The sequence below is a fragment of the Stegodyphus dumicola genome, chromosome 4 (assembly GCF_044657685.1).
Source record: "Stegodyphus dumicola isolate Sdum_Otavi_A_Nest chromosome 4, ASM4465768v1".
In the NCBI taxonomy this organism is placed as follows: domain Eukaryota; kingdom Metazoa; phylum Arthropoda; class Arachnida; order Araneae; family Eresidae; genus Stegodyphus; species Stegodyphus dumicola.
This window is the reverse complement of record NC_140771.1, coordinates 142,295,824-142,316,265: the sequence shown is the minus strand read 5'-3', so window position 1 is coordinate 142,316,265 and position 20,442 is coordinate 142,295,824. Positions and strand designations below refer to the sequence as shown.

Genomic DNA, 20,442 nt, shown 5'->3' with positions numbered 1-20,442 from the left:
TAGCAAAAAATCTTTTAATTAAAATATTTATCCTTTGGATTTTAAACTTCATTTATAGTTAAAATGCTTAGAAAATGAAAAGCTGTCTTCAACTGAAACGCAGTTGATGTAATTAATATTAAAAAAAATGACAAGAATGCAAAATTTATGAAAGTGTAACAAAAATCTTAGTTTCCTTGTGGTGAGCACTGAAAATAAATGTAGAAGGAAAGAATAAAATTAGAGAGAAAAGTAAGCAAACATTTGAAGGGGAATTTGGCTGTCATAAATAACAACGTGTTTCGAAAAGTTGGATGCTTTTTAATATACTTTCAGAATACTTCAAGGAATTTGGGTGTTCAAAGAGAAAACACTTGGACGCGTACACCACCAAACACCATCAATTGAGCTTATGCTAATGGAAAAGACAAAAACGATATCTTTGCAGATTAAAGTGAAGAGCGATTGGTTTTCGACTATATGTTTGTATAAATTTAAATTACGTTATAGAACATCATATCATCATAAACGGAGAATCCCATGATTTCTTAGTCCAATTATTTGAATATTCAGGAATTTATCCAGTGATGTATGTGGATGTCATCGAAAGACGTTTTCCTTCTTGATGAAACCAGTCTTTCCTTTCATCTCATGCTTTCAAAATGCTTAGCCTCGAAACACTGATAAAGGCTCTGACCAAATACTGATGAAATGGATTGAATTGGATTATTGAGTTAAGGCAAAGCAGGGCTATCTGCCTAAAAGAGGAACGCCTTCGTGAAGAACTTTCTAAGGGAAACCAGCTAGCATACAAGTTACAATGAGAAAACCACGAAAACGCCCATGCAAGCAGCCCGTTTACCGGGATTCGAACCCCGGAGTGAACTACCAGCGTTCAGCGACTTTACCGCTCGGCCGTTTGTGGGCCTTTATGAAATGGAAGGCGAGAACTTTATTTAAAATGAATGTCAGAAATACCAAGATGTTTCGAAAAGTTGGATGTTTTTTAATATACTTGCAGAATGCCTGAAGAAAAAGAGCAAGCCATTAAGAAGGAAAAAAAAAAAAATTGCACAAAATTTAGTTATTTTTTTTAAATTTAAAACTTTTTAATCTTATGATATTTGATTCTTGCGATTTCAAAAATAAAATATTTGACTAAAATATGAATAACATTTTAAGAAACTAAATGTAGGATGACAAAATTGTGTAAAGAAATGAGCACAATGTTAAAGCTGTTTAAAGCAATATATGTAAGTTATCCTAAGTTAAAATGTCGGTTATACATCTTTCTCATTTATATATTTTTTCTGAACGGAACATTGAAAGGCGTGTTAACTGTGCTTTACTGTATTTTCTCTTTTAATATATCAGTTTTCAGATACACCGTAGGCTGAGACACAAAGCATTCTTCTGAAAGAACCGCAATTCAAATAAATAAAATAAAATCCTGGAAAATTTATATTAATAAATATATTTAAAATGCTCAGTTCGAATGAATAAATAAAAAATTTTAAAACAATTATCTGAAGAGACAATGCGGCACAACCAATTTTAAAAAAGTCTAAAAATTTAAAAATTACCTAAAATAATAACAATGACAAAAAAAAATTATAAAGAAAACTACTTGAAAAAAAAAATAAATAAACGATGCACCTTTTATTTAAACCACGCAGTTCGAATGGTAAATAGAAGTTTTTAAAACAGTTATTCGAAAGAAACCATGCAACTTAAACAATTAAAATGAAATTCGAAAAAGAAAATGTTACTTAAAAAAATAACAATTATAATTAAAAGTATAATATCAAGAACATTATTTGGAAAAAAAGACGATTGTGGCTTTTTTTTTTTTTTTTTTTTTTTTTGCTAATGGGAAAGGAAAATAGGTTGCTATATATTAAGAAGTTCGCCAAGTGAACTATTCTTGGCACAAACTAAAAAAAAAAAAAAAAAAAAAAAAAAAAAAAGCAACATAAATTTGTGAATTTCTCCGTAAATTTCGCATCAAATTTTACAAAATTTCATATTTAGGCATAATTTGAGTCGTAGAATCGAAATATGGAAAACAATTGGTATGTTATTTCAGAAAAAGTCCGATTTCGTGTCAAAATAACTATGTTAGAATAGAGCTATATATAAATCTAATATATATCCTAAGTCGCGCTTTTGAGACATGAAGAACGCAATTTGAATTTCGTCAATCGGCCCAGTAGAACGGGAGATATAGAACTGTCTCCCCTTTTTTTTTCGCAGTGTATCTCTGGTACAGCATCAATTGCGACACAATTGCGACAGATTGCTCGCACAACAATCTGTAAATATTTCATATGTTATATAATTTATATCTCATTCTTCTAGATGTAATTACTCCTACTATGTACATTGTACCATGCTTTTATCTGTAATACTACTTATATATTATATTAATTGTGTTCTCTAGATAATGGTGGGCGTGGGGCTGTACTGATTAATCGCTATGGTAAAGGGACAGTGCCCAAGTCCCCCGGTCACTTATCAGTTTATACAACTCCTGATGTGGAATATAAAAGACTGACTTCTTTACAGTTTCGAAGTATCTAACACTCTTTCTATTGTCCCTTGATCTAGATACTCATTTAAAATTTCTCCGTATTTTAAGGATGATGCATTATTACGCTGCATTTTTCTTGCTAATCATTTTGCGACACCACAGTTGTCATTTAACTGTTTCCAATTCTTCTCCCAGCGCAAACTAACAACATAACAACCGTCTTTATACATATGTAAAGAATTTTAACGAAACTGTGGTATTTTTTTTGGTTTAATATAACATGAAAATCTTAAGATGTGAAGCTTTGCGGCAGAAGTAAGAATACAGGAGCATTACTATTTAACATTGATTAAATGGCCGTCTCGCTAAATTGGCGATGTAACTGGCCAAACAAACTGGCGAAGGTTTTGGTAACTAATTTTGGTCGCCAGCGATGGCGAGAAATCGCCAAAAATTGCAAAACTTGGCGATCAGTTGGCGACATTTTGGTTCGATCCATGTATAACTGTAATTGGTGTCGTGATTCAACAAATGTAATTAATTTAGATATGTAATTGATGATATTGGGCCCTGATATGCCTTCCAGTGATTTCGAGAAGTGCTAGAGATTTCTAGGCGGTCGGTGAAAACTATAAGACCGGAAAGAGCGTAAGTTCCTGAGTTGTTTAGTTCAGCGTGAGTTCGGAGTATTGAGATACCCCCGTGTTTAGATTCACTCTTTGGTTGCGCTTTACATATCGTTGTGTTCGACGTTCTTAGTAGTTTGCACTGTAAGTACTCATTGTACTCTGTGATACTATGAACAGCTGTACAAGTATTTTTGTGGGAAGGTCCAGTAACTGTTAAATATTTCCTTTGGTAAAATAAATTTTATCAAGCTATCATCGGTTCCCTGTGCGTTCAATCTATTATGAACCCGTATATGTGCAACAATATTTTATTTTGCTTTTTTCAATGGATACTGGTAGCACAAGTATTGATAGACTGCGAAAAAAAAAAAAAGAAAAGAAAAGAAAACAGTTTTATATCTCCTGTTCTAGTAGGCCAATTGACGAAATTCAACTTGCGTTTTTCATGTCAAAATACCTATGTTAGAAAAGATATTTATAAATCTAATGCATATCCTACGTCGTGCTTTCGAGATTGAAAAACGCAATTTGAATTTCTTCAATCGGCCTTGTAGAACGGGAGATATCGAACTTCTCTCATTTCCCCCCCACCCGCATTTTTCTAAGATCAGTGCCGTCATCTTCATTTTTCATTCATCTTCCTTTTAAGCGTTGGGTAATACGAAATATGTTACATCTTAACCCATAATTAATGTTCATGAAACTTTCTGCTTTGCTATTCACGTTCAGTATTTCTAATAATTAACTACAGAAATAAAATTTAAAAAAGGACGAAAATCTGGGTTCAGGATCTCGAACCAGGAGATTTGTCATATGTTTTTGCTGAGCTTGCAGTTTACTAATCTACTTGAACTTACACTTGCTAATGCAATTTGTTTTTAGTCTTTTTAATTTATTAATCGCTTTCTTTATACTGAAGCAAATTAAATTCAAAAATAAAATCACAAAATTTTTAAGAACATATATTTGTAGAACATAAAGTGCTTAGTACTGCTACGCTTTTTTTTTTTTTTTTTTCTGTTTAGTTTGCAAGCTTTTTAGTTCACCATATCAGTATCAAATTTTCTTAGTAGGATGACTTATACAACTTTTTTGTCCTTTTTACTATTAACACTTTGTCTTTTTAACTTTAGGTGTTAAACGTAACTTTCTTCACGCTTGCGCTCCGATAAATTCAACAGCAAATTTACATAATATTTAAAAACAGAGTATCTTATTTTTAGAGAATTATTGAAAGAATGTTAAGTAATACCGTATATATATAAATATATATGTTCGCTTTATTATTTCTTTAAAAATAATCAGTGGCGATAATATTTGGCTGAAACATCATTTATTTGTAAAGTTATGCTGACAAAAGTTTGAGGATTCAGACTAATAGCGCGCCTCTGATGCTGAAAATAAATAAATAAATAAAAAAGAGCTTGAAGACAATGTTTCAGGATTTATGAATATTGGACGGACTACGTCATGCAAACACAAAAATTTCCATGCATTCATTTGCCCGGATCTACCTAATATCTGTTATACATCCGCGTTTTTTATACTAAGGTGAAATCAAGACTATTTGCATAGAAGATCTGTCTCTGAAACGTAGCCCAGGTAAGCTAAATAGAAAGTTTAATGTTAAAAAAATATTTGAGATATAACTTAAAATTTGAAAAACCTATTTGTAAATTTAGAAGGCATTTTTGGAGCTTCTAATCGATTTCAATTGAAAACGGAAATAAAGAGAAAAACTGTGGGATTTGAAATTTAATTTTCCTTGCGGATATAAGGAGAGGAAATTTCACTTCCTCTTTTTTCTATACGCTCCCTCGATTTCAATATTTAAGAAGAAATTTCCTTCCCTCTGAAATATTAATTAATTCAATGAAAATAACTATGAAATGATAAAAGAATACAATTAAAATTTACATCATAAAAATGTAGCCTTTCTTTCTACTAATGCATTTCCCGAGAATATCTTCTAACTATTGTTCATGTCTGCTAGTTTGAATCTTAAACCAGAAATTTATTTTTACAATCTCCCGAATGACACGTTGCTTAGCTTGCATCTTTTGAGAACTCTTTGACCCATACATCGGTGCGTTACGTCACCGCTCTTAATCAACAAACGGACTGATGCAAAATATCTTCCTGGCCGATGACGTCATCTTCTCAGCGGGTGCCATCTACCGGCAGCGTTCGACATAACTTCCCCATCCCAGCGATTTGCAATCAGTCGCTAGATGCTCTTGTGGTTCACTCTTTTGATCCAGTGGTTGTTCATCTCTATTTATCGCTCATCTTGACAGTTTTCACTCTTCGCTTCTTTCGCATTCTTTCTTTGCTGGAGAAGTCGGAATGTATGTTCTACAACTATTGCCAAATTTCTCGAAATAAGATCTTTATTGCCGTTGAGATTTGTTCATCATCCACTTCTGGGATTTTATCCTGTTGGAATTCGTTGGATTAAATACACCCCAAAGGTAAAATTTATGTTATTTTAATTTCGTATATTAATTCCATTGTAATTATGCCTAAATTAGTATTAATAACAATAAAATAATTTTTGTATTTCCTCATTTTTCAGAATGTAAACAGTTTATTAAAATTCAAAAATGGAAAACTGCTTCTCTGCTGCGGGTTATGGCTTGCGCATGCGTTAGTGATATGATTGTGTTCTCTTTTTTTTTCTCTTCGGGAAACGGACCCGTTTTTGTTGCTTTAGATTTCTCTAAATAATTCTTTTAGAGGTGTAGTGTTTTATTTATTTTACTCTCCATTTCATTTTCAGTCTAAAGAACATATCTAATTATTATTTGTTAGTTTTCCATTTTTCTCCGTCTCCGAAATAGAATCAGAAATCACAGGTGACTGTAATTCATTTTTATAGAGAATTATATTTTTTACCCTAGAAGAAGATTCAGTTTTCTTCAGCACTGGCGTGTTAAAATGTTACTCGCTAAGTTGAAAATCTAGCTATAGAACTTCTGAAAAGATGCTTAATGGTCTCTATGTTTCATCTAAATTCTTTTTTTTTTTTTTTTTTCTTGAAAAGTATCGTAAAAATTATTTGGTTATCCCAAAGTTATAACCATAATTCTTCTTTATGTCCTAGAGTTTATTATCGATTATTCATGATGAGACGAAATAGTGCCCCGTTACTGAAAGTAGCACCATTATCTTTTATATGGTCAAATGAATGTCTGCTCTGTTATATCGATAACAACGCCTTTACAACTTTAGCAGAGGAATATAACAGATAGGACTTGCATTTTCCCAAACTGAAAATAAAGATTGAATGTAGCAATTGAGTTAACAAATAAAGTATGCTATGTAATTTATGTGGGTGGTTTGTTTGTAGAGTGATTTACTCGTTTTCTGGCGCGTCTTTAAAATTTGTTAATGACAGATGGCACTAAGAATTCTGCCTTTTATGATAAAATCTGACTACGAACTCTTTACATTTTTTTTTTTTTTTTTTTTTCAGGTGAAGACTGAAGAACACTACTTGCAAATAAAAATTGGGTGTGTTATGTGATAAATGTGGCTTTATAAACCCGATTTTCGGTTTTATATCATAATCTTCCTTTCATACTTGTTTTAATTGTAATTAATATTTTTCGATTAAAATATCATTGAAAGGGACAAAATATATTGTGTGCTTGGAATTTTCAGGAGAGTTAGCAAAAAGATTTAAAATTTTACATCGGAGGTTTACAATATATTTGACGTTACAAATGACTTTTACTTATTATAGTAATAACATAAATGTTAATAATGTTATTAAGAAATGCGTGTATTGTATTTAAAGTGTTCAATTTGCTAGAAAGTATGGTAGTGTAGTGTGAGGAACAAATTCAAAATTTTATACCCCTTTAAATCGCAACACTTGCAGAATCTGAAATAAAAATAGCGCGTTTGATTAAATAATTAAACAGCGATTTAGTAATATAACATAACATAAATATGCCCCTTCGCAATAAAATATGTAACAAAAAAAATAGGTGCAGATATTTCTGAGTTTGAAAAAATCTGAAGTTTAACAAATTTAAAAGCCTTTTATTAATTTATAAATCCATATGCATACATTATAGACTGTATGCAATTGCATGATTTTTTCTAGTTTCCGACATTTACTGTATTTATGAAACTAAATTTACGTAGACTATATATATTTTTAGTATTTTCTGATTATTCTCACCTCCAATTTCAACTTTCGGTAAAATTAAAATTGCCTGTTTTTCCCGTATTTTCGAATATACGCATGACAATATATAATAAACGCATGCGCCTACCACATACATGTTTGAGTGCACGCGAATTTACACGCTTTATACTTTTGCTAAACGGTACCCGTAATATTAGCTAGCAAGCTTTAGTTATAAGCAAACAGAATGCTGCAAAGCATTTCAAACCTCACAAGAAAAATTCCAAGCCCTGCATTGAAAAGAATATCTGAGAGTTATTAGGTGATTTTGGCCCACCAGCGGTAAAAGCCGCTGAACACTGGTAGTTCGGTCCGGGATCCGGCGAACGGGCTGGCTTCATGAGTGTTTTCGCGGTTTACCCCATGTGTGACGTGGATACGAGCCAGTTTCCCTTCAAACGTCCTCCACGAGACATCCCTCCCTTTCCGAGTAGGGCCTAAGGGCAGAGCACATAATAAGCAACTAAAATAAAAGTCATATGAATTCTGACGTATGGTATTTTTACTTGGAGAACAATTTCATCCTCACGGAGAAAAAGAGTTGCAAGTTTTACAAAATGAAATTCGAAGTCAGATTGTCAACTGGCTGTGGTTTTTAGCAATGCTCAGATCCATAAAGATTTATTGATAGACTCAGTGTATTACTCGGTGTATTGATAGACCCAGTATTTTAACTTGTTCCTGCTAATTTTTCAAACAAAAGTAGGCATTTCAACTTGTAAAAGTATTAGAAACTTAACAAATTATAATCCCTAAACTGTCCAAAACTTCAAAAGATCTAAATCGATCCTTCATAACTCCAACTCTTAGGCGTCCATTTTTGATACCCTCTCTCTAGTTTTTCACACTTTTACATTTGGATCTTTGAAGAAATGTAGACATCAAAGTCATAGAATTTCGCTCGGGCGGTATTTTGCGCATCTTCTATTCATTTTCTCCCCCTTCTCTTAAAAACGATATTTCAAAACAATGCCAGCTAACAGCCTCCAGTTTCTAAGAAATTGTGAGTAATGTAATGCTTTCGATTTGATTCTAAACAGTATCCGTCATTTGTAAAAATATTAATATTTATTATATAAATTTTTATTCCCCCCCTCATAACTTTTTATATAAAAGGCTTCGTTTTATTATTATTTATGAACGGGTAGTACCTGTGACCTGTATACCAAAAGTTTTTTGTCAATTCACAATGTAGCCAATAAGTAGGGACTTTTCTTTTATGTATAATTAATCAGAAAGTGCCTATTTTTCTATAAAAAGTTATTACTTCCTGATACATTTTCAAAGAGATTTGGATAGGTGATATTATCTATTTCCACATCTGTATCTTCCTTTCGCGTCGTGCTTATGAGAATCGAATCGAGCTTTAAAAGAGAAAAGACAGAAACTGAATTATGGCAGGGTGATTTGTACGTTACATATACACAGTTGTAGGATCATTAGGCATTTTTGAACGAGGAGACGTGAAAAATGAACAATGCTCTCGCCAGGACTCGAACCTGGACCTCTCGAGTACGCGCCGAGTGTGCTACCGTTATCCCACGAAGGTATGGTTGAAGAAGGGAGAAAATATCTTATATCAGTAACTTCTCAATCCTCGCAGTCTCGTAATGTTTCACTCATGTGCGATGGTGTTATTTCATGTAAATGTGCTAAGCAACAACTATTTAACACTAGATATACGGACCCATCAATTTGATGGATTTCAGACTTCATGAGCAAAAATTACGAAAACCGTTATTTTTATAGTTTCGTAATTTATGCTGACAAATTATCGATGTAATGAGAGGTATATATATGTATATATACTCAAATTTATTTTCCCTTCAGGCCTTTAATTTCAGAGTTCTGTATTATGTATACCAACCTATCTTAACAGATATCCGCCAAAATAACGGGTAAACTAGTTTCGTAGTTAATCATAATAAACCGGGTGTTTTTTTATGAAATTATTTTTCTTGTGACAAATGTAAATGTAGTTAAAACGTAGATGCTAAATAAAAGTCATAATTCAACGGAAATATCTCTCGATAATTTCGAACCCAGTATCAACGCACCGCACTTTCCCAGAGCAAGGGATATTTCGCGTGCGATTATCTATTAATCGCACGTGCCTAAAGCGTAAACATAAAGGGTTAGGCTCAGAGCTAAGGATCGATCTGCAATCGCTGAGTCCAAGTCAGTGTGTCAAGACGTTTTAGAAAATGTTTCAGTTAAAGCGAGAAGAGAAGATAGAGAAGAAAGTAATAAATTATTATGAGTACTAGCAATATCATTATAGTTTGGGAAAAAAGTAATAATTTTACTTTATTCTGACAAAATATCCTTCTTTATTCATAATGAGTAATTTAAGAAGACATACTGAATTACTAAAGAAAATAATTAGTATCAGCGAAGTTTGCTCTGGTACAAGCTCTGATAAATCTGTTAAAACTAAAAATACCGTAACTTTTATTACACGATGTAAACAACTATATAGTTATCAAATAGGCAGTAGTTTCAGTGTTAATATTGTAATGTTTTTAAATTAAATTAACCCTTTTTAAGAAAATACGTGGTTTTCTATACCCTTCAATTTGACGGGTGTAAGTAATTATTGAGTTACAAAACTGCCCATAAACCTAATGTTAATCAGTTAAAACTTGTTATTTGAAGTTGAAATAATTTTAAACTTGAAACACGAATATTACAAAAAGTTAGCCGTGATATCTGATGGAATTGAACCCGAGACCTCACCTGGGCTAATTATAGGTATGTTGACCAACACATCACATGAACATATTATATTTCCCTCACTTTGAGGGCGGATGAATGAACAAGAGACGAGAACCAATTTCCCAAATCAAGGTTAGTAAAGAATTGTTCTCTGTTACATTTTATATATGGCATAATCGTTACCCAAAAAATGTCAGAAATTCCGAAAACCCAACTGCAGTCAAACTCCAGGATTTCCATTTGCAAAGTGACTGTGCTGCCCTGATCGCTATAGTATTTAGCGACACTGGTTGCCATATCGTTGAACACGAGTTCGAATCCTGGAGCACCTGGATGTTTGTAACTGGTATAATATCTGGGCAGCATGGAGGCACTTAAACAGTGGCGAGCCGAAAGTCCTACCGAGAGGTTTGATGGTAGGGAGAAAAGCGGGAGACTCTCGGATCTGTCTTCCAGAATATACTTTATCAAACGTGGAACTGATCTGTAATGAAATTGTAACGTTCCGCCCCTTCAGCCTGACCTGTCCTTCGAGCTGATCCTGTTGGCAGAATTTATAGGAAGAATACCTTTAATTCCTTACAAATTTAATTAAAATAGAGAGAGAAAAAAATCTCCAATAAATGCATTATATTGGATTTTAACGAAAGCAAACGAGTTATATCGTTGCTCAAATATCGTTTGCTCAAACAGTTCACGTTGCCGTGTTTAATCATATTTTGTCAAACGATTTTCGGCATTTGAAACAAAGAGACTTGCTTTTGAACATTGTGTTGTGAAATTTGTAAAAAAAATATCGTTATCAGTTGGTACAAGCTGTCTGAAATGGAACTATAACGCTAGCAGATTAGAAACCATCATTTGCTTCCAGTTCTGTTGAAAAAAGTCAGTTACAGAATGTCACCATGTATACAGCTTTAGGTACTAATGTTGTATCATATGACATTTGTGAAGGTTTAGTACCGAAAGTTCAAAAACAAGGACTATGACATTCAAGAAGCAGAGAGCTCTGGCCGCCTACTGATGTTGATGAGGCCCGCCTGCTAGAACTTGTGGAAGGAGATCAGCATGCCACCACTCGAGAGCTTGCTAAGGAGTTAGATTGTTAGTGCCATTTGTGCCGTATTCATTAGTCGCGCTATGCATCGCATGAACTTGACGTACAAGCTCAAACGCTGGGTGCCGCATGAACTGACTCAAGGAGATAAGGACAGACGTGTTCAGGCCTGCACTAATCTACTCGAACATCAAAGCAAAGACAAAATTCTGGACCAGATCGTTTACTTGTGATGAAAAATGGATTTACTGCAACAACACAGGCCGAAAAGGGGTTTGTTTGCGCCTCGTGAGTCCGTCGGCAGCGTCGTAAAGCGCAATTTGACTAACGAAAAGATCATGCTTTGTATCTGGTGAGATTGCTGAGTATTATCCACAAAGAGTATCTGGAAAAATGTAAAACCCTTGATTGTAAGGTGTACAGCGAGTTGTTAGTCCGTGTCATCTATTTCCCGCAATAGAAATACTAAAAATCAAGTAAAACTTTTGATTGAAAAGTTGAACCAATCAAGCTGATTGAACGACGGTTTCATATTTGCTCTTTAAATTCATAAAAGTTTTAATTTATGGACGAATGACTAATTGAAACTTGGAATTCATATGTGATTTATGCAACTTATTAGAAACTAACAGAAATTAGATGTATTATATTTTTTTATTTCTACTATTTCTTTCTAATTTCTAACCGTTCAGTTTGTTGTACTAATTTAATAATTTGGGTGATAGTGGGAATTTGATAAAATAGAATGGTTTTAAAGTAGTTTGTGCGAATTGGTTCACCTAGTTGACATGGTGCTGGCGGCTGTAAGAGCAAGATTTTATAATAACAAGGTTTCCAAAAATTCTTTCAATACGCATATTAGCGCTTGCTAAAAGACCAGGAAAGACGCACAAATGCCATCTGGAGCGGTATTGGAAAGTTAAACTACATAACCATTCCTTGCTCCATGTTTAATACAATTCGTATGATTCAAGAGTTAGATAAGGTATTTGAACATTTTGCTTGTCCTTAGAACTGTATACTTATGGAATTAACATTTGAGAAGTGGTTCCCGGATTTCTTTAAGATAAAACATGGAGTTGTGTTCATTTTACAGCCATAACGAGTTTTCCACATGACAAACAATCATTTCCTCCACGGTATTTTTTGAGCATTTTCCCGCATTAGGAAGGCTTTAGGAATCGGTTACCGTTTAGCAACTATCAAAAGCAACCTTGACTGACACCGATTAGTTTTATTGCCACCAATTAGGTGCTGTCATTCGTCCACTTTTGACGACTAACACATCTCTTCGTAACGTGTCTGGACTAGTATATGGGTATAGGAGAGAGTTATGCATTTTCGGAAAAGATATTTCTGTATGAATAACGTGACTTAAGTGCTTTATTGGGTGGGCTGAATTTTTTCTGAAATTCGACAGATGATGTTTTTTTCAGTTTTTATTTTTTCATTTTATAGTTTATCTATAAATGTTTTGCATTTTGACAAGTAGATGGGATGCATTTTCGTATCTTTTAATGTTAAAAATGTTATGTGTTTTTTGTTTTAGACAGTGTTTTTTGTCTCTTTCAAAATTAAAAAATCATACAGATACGGAATCGACATCAAACGCAAATAAAGTCGAAGAATTCAGTTCAAAACTTTTTTATAACCGAAATGTGTCAGCTGTTAAAAGTATGTTATAAGATGATAAATGATAGGAATATGTTGGAGCTAATATCTTGAAACAAATCAATTAAATTTTTTACACTTTATGTTACTGCGAAATTAGACCTTGCAAGAAACAAAAAAAGATAAATAAAGGCTTGAAATCAAATCTTCAACTGTACGGAAATTTGCACTTTGGGATTATTCTTTTTTTTTTCCAAAAGATTAGATAGGTATATGAATCGAATTTTATAGAAAAGAAAGGTAAAAGTTAATAAATTCTAATATTTTAAAAGCTAATAAATTAGGTGATGAAGAATCAAGTATTAAAATAACTAATATTTCAGAAAATTACTCTTCTGTATGAGTAATTTTCAGAAATAAAAAAGTTGGTACATGTTGACATGACACACCTAATGTCTATGTTTGAAAAGTTAAACGAGAGACCTCCTGATTTTCAGTTTTTAACTGAAGAAAATTTAATGCCATTGTAATTTAGACGATAAAAGGGAGCATCGTGTATCTTATCACTAAAATATCCAAATCTTAATTATAAATGCTGGATAAATTTCATCAAAAACGCGTAATTTTAAAAATCTTTTAACTCAGTAATTTTGAGGATTAAATCAGATTACTACAAACTTTTATAAGTTATAATAGTTAATATATTAAATAAAGTTATTAGTTGAAGTTATAATATTTAGTTAAATCGATTTTAGTTGCACTGAGGATAGGTTTAATGCTGAAGGTTGCTGTATTTTCTGGTGCAAAAATGCTTTACTTCAAAAATAAATTTTCATTTGGAATCTTCACTTGCTCAAATAAATCAGCCAAACATAACTATTCTATAAAAGCAAGAAAAATTACGTTATGAATATGTAAAAATTCATGAAATTTCTTTTATTTATTATATTACTATTTTTGTGCATTTTTAAAAAGATTTTGTAAAGAAAATCAGAAAAATACTTCTTCATTTTTTGCATTTATAACTCAAGCCAGAATTTTTATTATTTTATTGGAAATAAAAACTCTTACGACGAATTACTTAATTAGCTATCGTATTAAGATTTAAGCTAACTAACTTAAGATTTATTGACTATATAAATTTACGTATTTACGTATGTAGTTAATTTGTGTTAGGCATAAGATCGAATATTTATCCTTTTGCCCGAGATTTAAAAAAAAAAAAAAAAAAAAAAAAAAAAAAAAAAATAGACATAACTCTGACAACAACAATTAGCAAATTTACGTACAGAAATTTTTTTTCAGCAGTACTTATATTCACGATTTATAACTGAAATTATTAGATTACTTGGCAAAACTCTTCAAATCTTAACTTAACATTTTTTTAATTTTAAATTTCCACTTAAAAAATTACTTGTATTTTGGAATTTCTGTAAAAAAAGAAATAATATTTTACAATTTTAGGTACGTCATGAACATTTTCTGAAATAAATAAAGAAGGAAAAGCGTAATTAAAGTAGTTGGTCGTGTTTTATTTACTTAAACCATTTTTAGATCTTTGTTTCGTAGCTATTACAAAGTAGTTGAATTATTTTCAGAATTCTTATCTAATCGCACCTTTGTTTGCGGAAGATGTAGTAACAGACAACAAATAGTCACGTTGTGTAATAGCATGTATAATGAAAGATAGAATAGAGTAGATTAACTATATCAGTTCAAATTTTATTAGGTAAAGAAGTGTAATAATGAAGTAATTTGTAATCACTGTTTTGGAAATAAGTGATAATAAATGAATGGAAGCACAGCAAAAAGATAACGGAATGTGCATCACGACATATATCCGTTTTGATATCTTTAGAAAGATTATATTTTACTTTTTGTATCCTTATTATAATCTAAAGACCGTATTTTTCCATTTAAAGACGCATCTTTTTTCCGTATGTAAATAAAAATTGTTAAAAATGGTGCGTCTGTTAAAATGTATTAATTCTTAGAATCTAAGATGTTTTCAAATTTTCAATTATTTTGAAATCATTAATTTTTACAAATCGGTAATTTAAATCATAAATGATTGTTGTTAATAAACTGCAGAAAAAAAACGTTCTACTGGTCTGATTGAGAAAATTCAAATTGCCTTTTTCATGTCTCGAAAGCGCGACTTAAGATAATATATGTATAAGATTTATATATAGCTTTGTTCTAATATAGGTATTTTGATACAAAATCGGACTTCTTCTGAAATGACATGCCAATTTCTTTCCATATTTCGATTCTACGATTCAAATTATTCCAAACTACCAAGTTTTGCAAAACTCGCACAAGTAGTTTTTAAAAAATTAGCTCTAAAAATTTTAGCTCCTCAATGTTAACTGGAATTTGATATATATTATTAATATCTTCTTTTTTATTAAACTTACTTGATTCCTTCTTCCAGAATTCAAAATTTAGGCTTAATCCAAATATAATTCGCACTTTTTTTATAATTTATTTTTAAAATTGGTATTTTTTAGATATTTTTGACAAATTTTTCGAAAAAACATCATCTAAACATTTTTAACATCATCTTAAAGTAGATGTATTTCTAGGCACTCCTGCAAAAAATTTGAGTTTTTATTCAAAATTTTCTAAGACGATAGGAATTTACATATTGGAGCGTTTTAAAATTTGGCATTTTTTTTTTTTTGAGCGATAATAACGCCAAACGGTAATACGCACTTTGTTAAAATTATTTTAAAGTATGAACGATGACTTTCTTTCCTCTCGTCAACAGTGAAAAAAAGAAAAGGAAAATAGGTTGCTATAAATTAAAAAGTTCGCCAAGTAAATTATTCTTGGCGAAAACTGAAAAAAATACAAGACAAATTTTTAAATGTCTCCGTAAACTTCCCACCAAATTTGATAAAATTTAATATTTAGGCATAGTTTCAGTCGTAGAATCTAAATATGAAAAAAATATGTCATTTCGGAATAAGTCCGATTTTGAGTCGAAATACTTATGTTAGAATGATGCTATATATAAATCTAATATATATCCTAAGTCGTGCTTTCGAGACATGAAAAACGCAATTTCAGTTTCGTCAATTGGGTCAGTAGAACGGGAGATATAGAACTATCCCATTTTTTTTGCGCGGTGTATAACAAAGATAATTATTAAAAATATTTGTTAGACACATTTTAGTGTTTTCTTTCATTTATTTTATTTTCTTAACATCAAGGTATTTTTTCCTGTTAGTAGTACTGAAATTAAAGGATGCATCTTAGAAAAAAATGATGTCCGAGGAATCAAGAAATATATTAGTAAATTATAGTGCTTCTACTAGTTGAACTTTAAAAGATGAAAAATAGAAAACGCTGAGTAACTCAAAATATATTTTACGAGATTTTAATATTTTACTGCATATTCTTTTCTTTATGCGGCTTACATTTCTGTCAAGAAATTTATCATAAATGCATTGGATAAAAAATGTGTCAAATCGGGCTCTATCCATTAATTAAAAGTAAGCTTTCTGAATGAGATTTTAATAATAAGATCTGTAATCTATTCGTAACAAAATTACATGAAATATTTTTTAAATATAGCGAAAGTTTATTTTTAAAAAATTAATAATCAAAAAATGACAAGCATTTTCACAAGTCTTCGTACACTTCAAAAAAATCTTGACATATTAGTAAATATTTTCATTTTTCGTTAAATTAATATTTAGTAGGATATCCTTTAGCATTCACAGCAGCTTTTAAACGTCTGGGAATAGATTTTACTAGTTTTTTTTGTAATTTCTGTATCAATGTTCATCCATTCTTCCATCAAGACTGTTTTGAGTTGGCTTTTCGTTTTGATGTCGTGTTTTCATACTCTAACCCCCCAGGTCTTTCCAAATGTGTTCTTTGGGGTTTAAATCTGGCGGCTGAGGTGGCGTTTTCAAAACTTGTGTACAATTATAGAGACACCACAGGCGAATGTTGAGAGCCGTATGCTTAGGATCGTTATCATGATTATAAATAAAGTTGTTTCCAATACCCAAATTTTGGGCTGATCATTTTAAATTGTCTCTTAAAATATTTAAATAAAAAGAATGATTCATTATGCCATCAATAAATACCAAATTACCTAGTCCTGATGTTGCCATGCACCCCCACATAAGAACACCTCCACCGCCATGCTTAACTGTTCCAACTAAGTTCTTAGAATGAAGTTCCTCATTTTTTCTTCTCCATACAGTTATTCGACCATCGGAACCAAAAATGTTAAATTTGCTTTCGTCAGCTAATAGGACATTATTCCAGTACGTTTCGGGTGTATTTATCATTGATTTTGCGAATGAAAGCCTAAGCTCTCTGTTTTTCTCACTAACAAAAACATTTTTACGGGCAGAACGCCCATGTAATCCAGCTTCTCGTCAAACAGTTTCAGGTGAAACTGAAGCAGAAAACTTTGTATTAAATTCTGCAACAACTTTTACAGCACTCAAACGTGAGTTTTTTACAAATTTTCTGATAATAAATCTCTCATCACGTTTAGTTAACTTTCTCGGTCGACCTTTTCTTACCTTGTTTTCAATCCGATTTTCTTCTTTAAAGCATTTTGTCACACACTGCACTATATAATGGAATAAATTAACTAATTTAGCGATATTTCGAATTGATTTACCACTACTACGGTGAAAGATTATCAATTTTCGAATGCTGTTTGTAATTTCTTTACGACTGCGACCCATTTTTCAATAATAAATAGAATATTATGAAGTAAACAATAAAAAATTAAAGAAAACGATTTTTAAATGCCACCACAATGTAAAAATTAAAAAAAGCGGCAAACGATAATTCTAATTTTGATTTTATCCAAACATATTTCAGTGTACGAAGACTTTTGTGAGATAAAATGTTTGTCATTTTTTTATTATTAATTTCTTAAAAATAAAGTTTCGCTACATTTAAAATAATATTTCATGTAATTTTGTTACGAACACATTATAGATCTTATTATTAAAATCTCATTCAGAAAGTGTACTTTTAATTAATGGATACAGCCTTATCTCAATGAAAATCATAAGTGTACGAATTGTTTTGGGAGCCACTGTATGTATATACTGTGTCTCACAAAGGTGATGGGACACTTGTGCTTTACAAAAGAAAACTGTAATAAAATAAATTAAAAAACATGTAAAAATTTTTTGTGGGTGTGTTTCATACTTAAATTTAGTAACAATTATTACATAACATACATTTTCTCAAAATATTAAAATAGTAATTTAATACAAATACAATTGTTTATAATGGAGCAAAAAATGGCTCACATAAGTGATGGGACACCATTAGATACTACTACGTACTACAATAAAAATATTTTTGGGGGTTTTTATTTTTACTCAAAAGCAATTGGCAATAATTTATTAAATCATCTGCAGTCTTTCTCTCCAGTTTGTTTTGGAATTTTTGTGTTTTTTAGCTCTGTGGAGCCATAAATGCTAAACGAAAAGAAACTTTGCCTGAAATTCGAAAATTAGTTATTAATTTGCATATTGAACGTGAAAAATCTATTAGAGAAACTGCTGAAACTGTTAACATGAGTCATTTAACGTTTTCAGTATCATTAAACGATATGAAAAGAATCATATGACTCAGGATAAAAGAAGACCTGGCCGACCATCAAAGCTATCCAATGGAATAAAGCGAATTATTGTTCAAAATATTAAAACAAAATCCAAGAATGAGTGCTCCTGAAGTTGCTGCTGATTTACAAGCATTATATGGAGTAATTGTTAATCCTGAGACTATTAGAAGAGTAATTCGATCTGCTGGATATCACGGTAGAGCAGCCAGGAAAAAATTCTTCGTAAATGAAAAGAATAGAAAACTCAAGACTGGCTTTCGCAAAATCCAACATAAATAAGAACTCTGATTACTGGAATGAAGTTATATTTGCTCGTGAGAGTAAATTTAATATATTTGGTTCTGACTGTAGAATCTTGGTGTAGAGAAAACCCAGGAAAGAATTTCGCAAACGGAACTTGATGCCAACAGTAAAACATGGTGGAGGAGGAGTTATGGTATGGGGGTGTATGTCGTCCGCTGGAGTTGGTAATCTTGTTTTTATTGACAGTATAATGGATAAGTACAAATATATTGACATTTTAAATCAAAATTTGAAATCTTCAGCACGAAAATTGACCCTTCATAACGATTTTAAATTCTACCAGGACAATGACCTCAAGCACACTTCTTTGAACGTTAAGACTCTGGCTGCTGTATAACTGTCCTGAAATAATAAAACACCACCACAATCTCCAGACTTAAATCCCATAGAGAATATTTGGCAAGAATTGGAATCAAGAATTCGCAAACACACCATTTCTTCAAAAAAACAATTAAAATCATTGCTTCAAGAAGAATGGGGTAAAATCACTCCAGAAATCACAAAAAAAAAAAAAAAAAAAATTAGTCGAATCCATCCCAAGAAGATTAAGTCACGTTTTAAAAGTAAAAGGAAATCCAACAAAATATTAAAACATTTTAAGAAGTAAAATTTTTGGATAAATATTTGATGGAAAAGTAAGTGTCCCATCACTTATGTGAGCCATTTTTTGCTCCGTTCTAAACAATTGTATTTTTATTAAATTACTAATTTAATATTTTGAGAAAATGTGTGTTATGTAATAATTGTTACTAAATTTAAGTATGAAACACACCCACAAAAAATTTTTACATGTTTGTTTAATTTATTTTACTACAGTTTTCTTTCGTAAAGCACAAGTGTCCCATCACTTTTGTAAGACACTGTAAAAAAGAATGTCTGTTTGTGTGTGTGTTTGTTTATTTGTTTGCATTATTGATTTCTGATCAGTTATGAGAAATGTTTTGTCACATTTAATCGACTAAAACTGCTGAAATATTGGTTAAGCTTTTACGACCAGACGAAAATCATTAAAAACTGCATGTCATTGTTGCTGATAATGAAAAAGAATTAGTTTATTTTTCTATCGACATTTTTTATGTGAGTTCCATATCGCATCAGACTGAAAATTATACGACTATGAATCTTTTTTTTTTTTGCATCTTAAGGAAGGATTACAGCAGTATCGTTCTCTCTGTTTGTTAGATACTACATTACTCTCAATCCAACTTAACTGGCTTCGGGTACTTCCGCTAGTTAAAAATAAAGCAAACAAAATGCCGTTTCAAATATCCGGACACTTGCAACTTAATACATTCGTCGCGTAAACAAAATTATTTGTGTAATTTTGCTGTTTTATATTTCAGTAAAGTTCTATTTGTTGAAATATTCGTTTCATTTTTTCTAATATTATGTTATTTTATCATAGTTAAGTACCTATATGGGACCATATGGTAAGCAACTGTATGGAACCATAAGTAATTTTGCCATAGTAACTATTTATCATCGTTAATAAATACCGATTTCTGCTTTTTATTTGAATCTACATTTCAGACTGGTACGTATTTGTAACATAAAATTTTAGGCTTAAGCCTGAATTTAAAGAACAAGATTGCAAGTTTGAATTTATTTATATTTTAGACTTTCTGAAATGCATCTGAAAACTATATCAGTCCATGTACTCTGTTCAAAAACCGCTGTTTTTAAGTTTTGTTCTGGTTTTATATTATAACGGATTATTTTAATTTACATATTAAAAATTAACTGTTCTTTGAAACATCTGATACCTATTCCACTCCAAATAGAATGACTTCTGAAAATCTATAATAATTTCTA

General features: G+C 31.3%; 1 protein-coding gene across 2 annotated transcripts in view; it reads left to right on the top strand.

Moving 5' to 3' along the window:
• Positions 1-5,342: 5,342 nt before the first annotated feature.
• The window catches only part of LOC118190496 (tubulin polymerization-promoting protein homolog), a 111,716-nt gene continuing 96,616 nt past the window's right edge, over positions 5,343-20,442 (top strand). Inside the window, exon 1 of one of the 2 annotated variants that reach the window (XM_035361211.2) lies at positions 5,343-5,609. The gene's annotated coding sequence lies outside the window, so the exon portion shown is untranslated. The remainder of the gene's footprint in view (positions 5,610-20,442) is intronic. The other variant, XM_035361213.2, reaches the window with a different exon arrangement.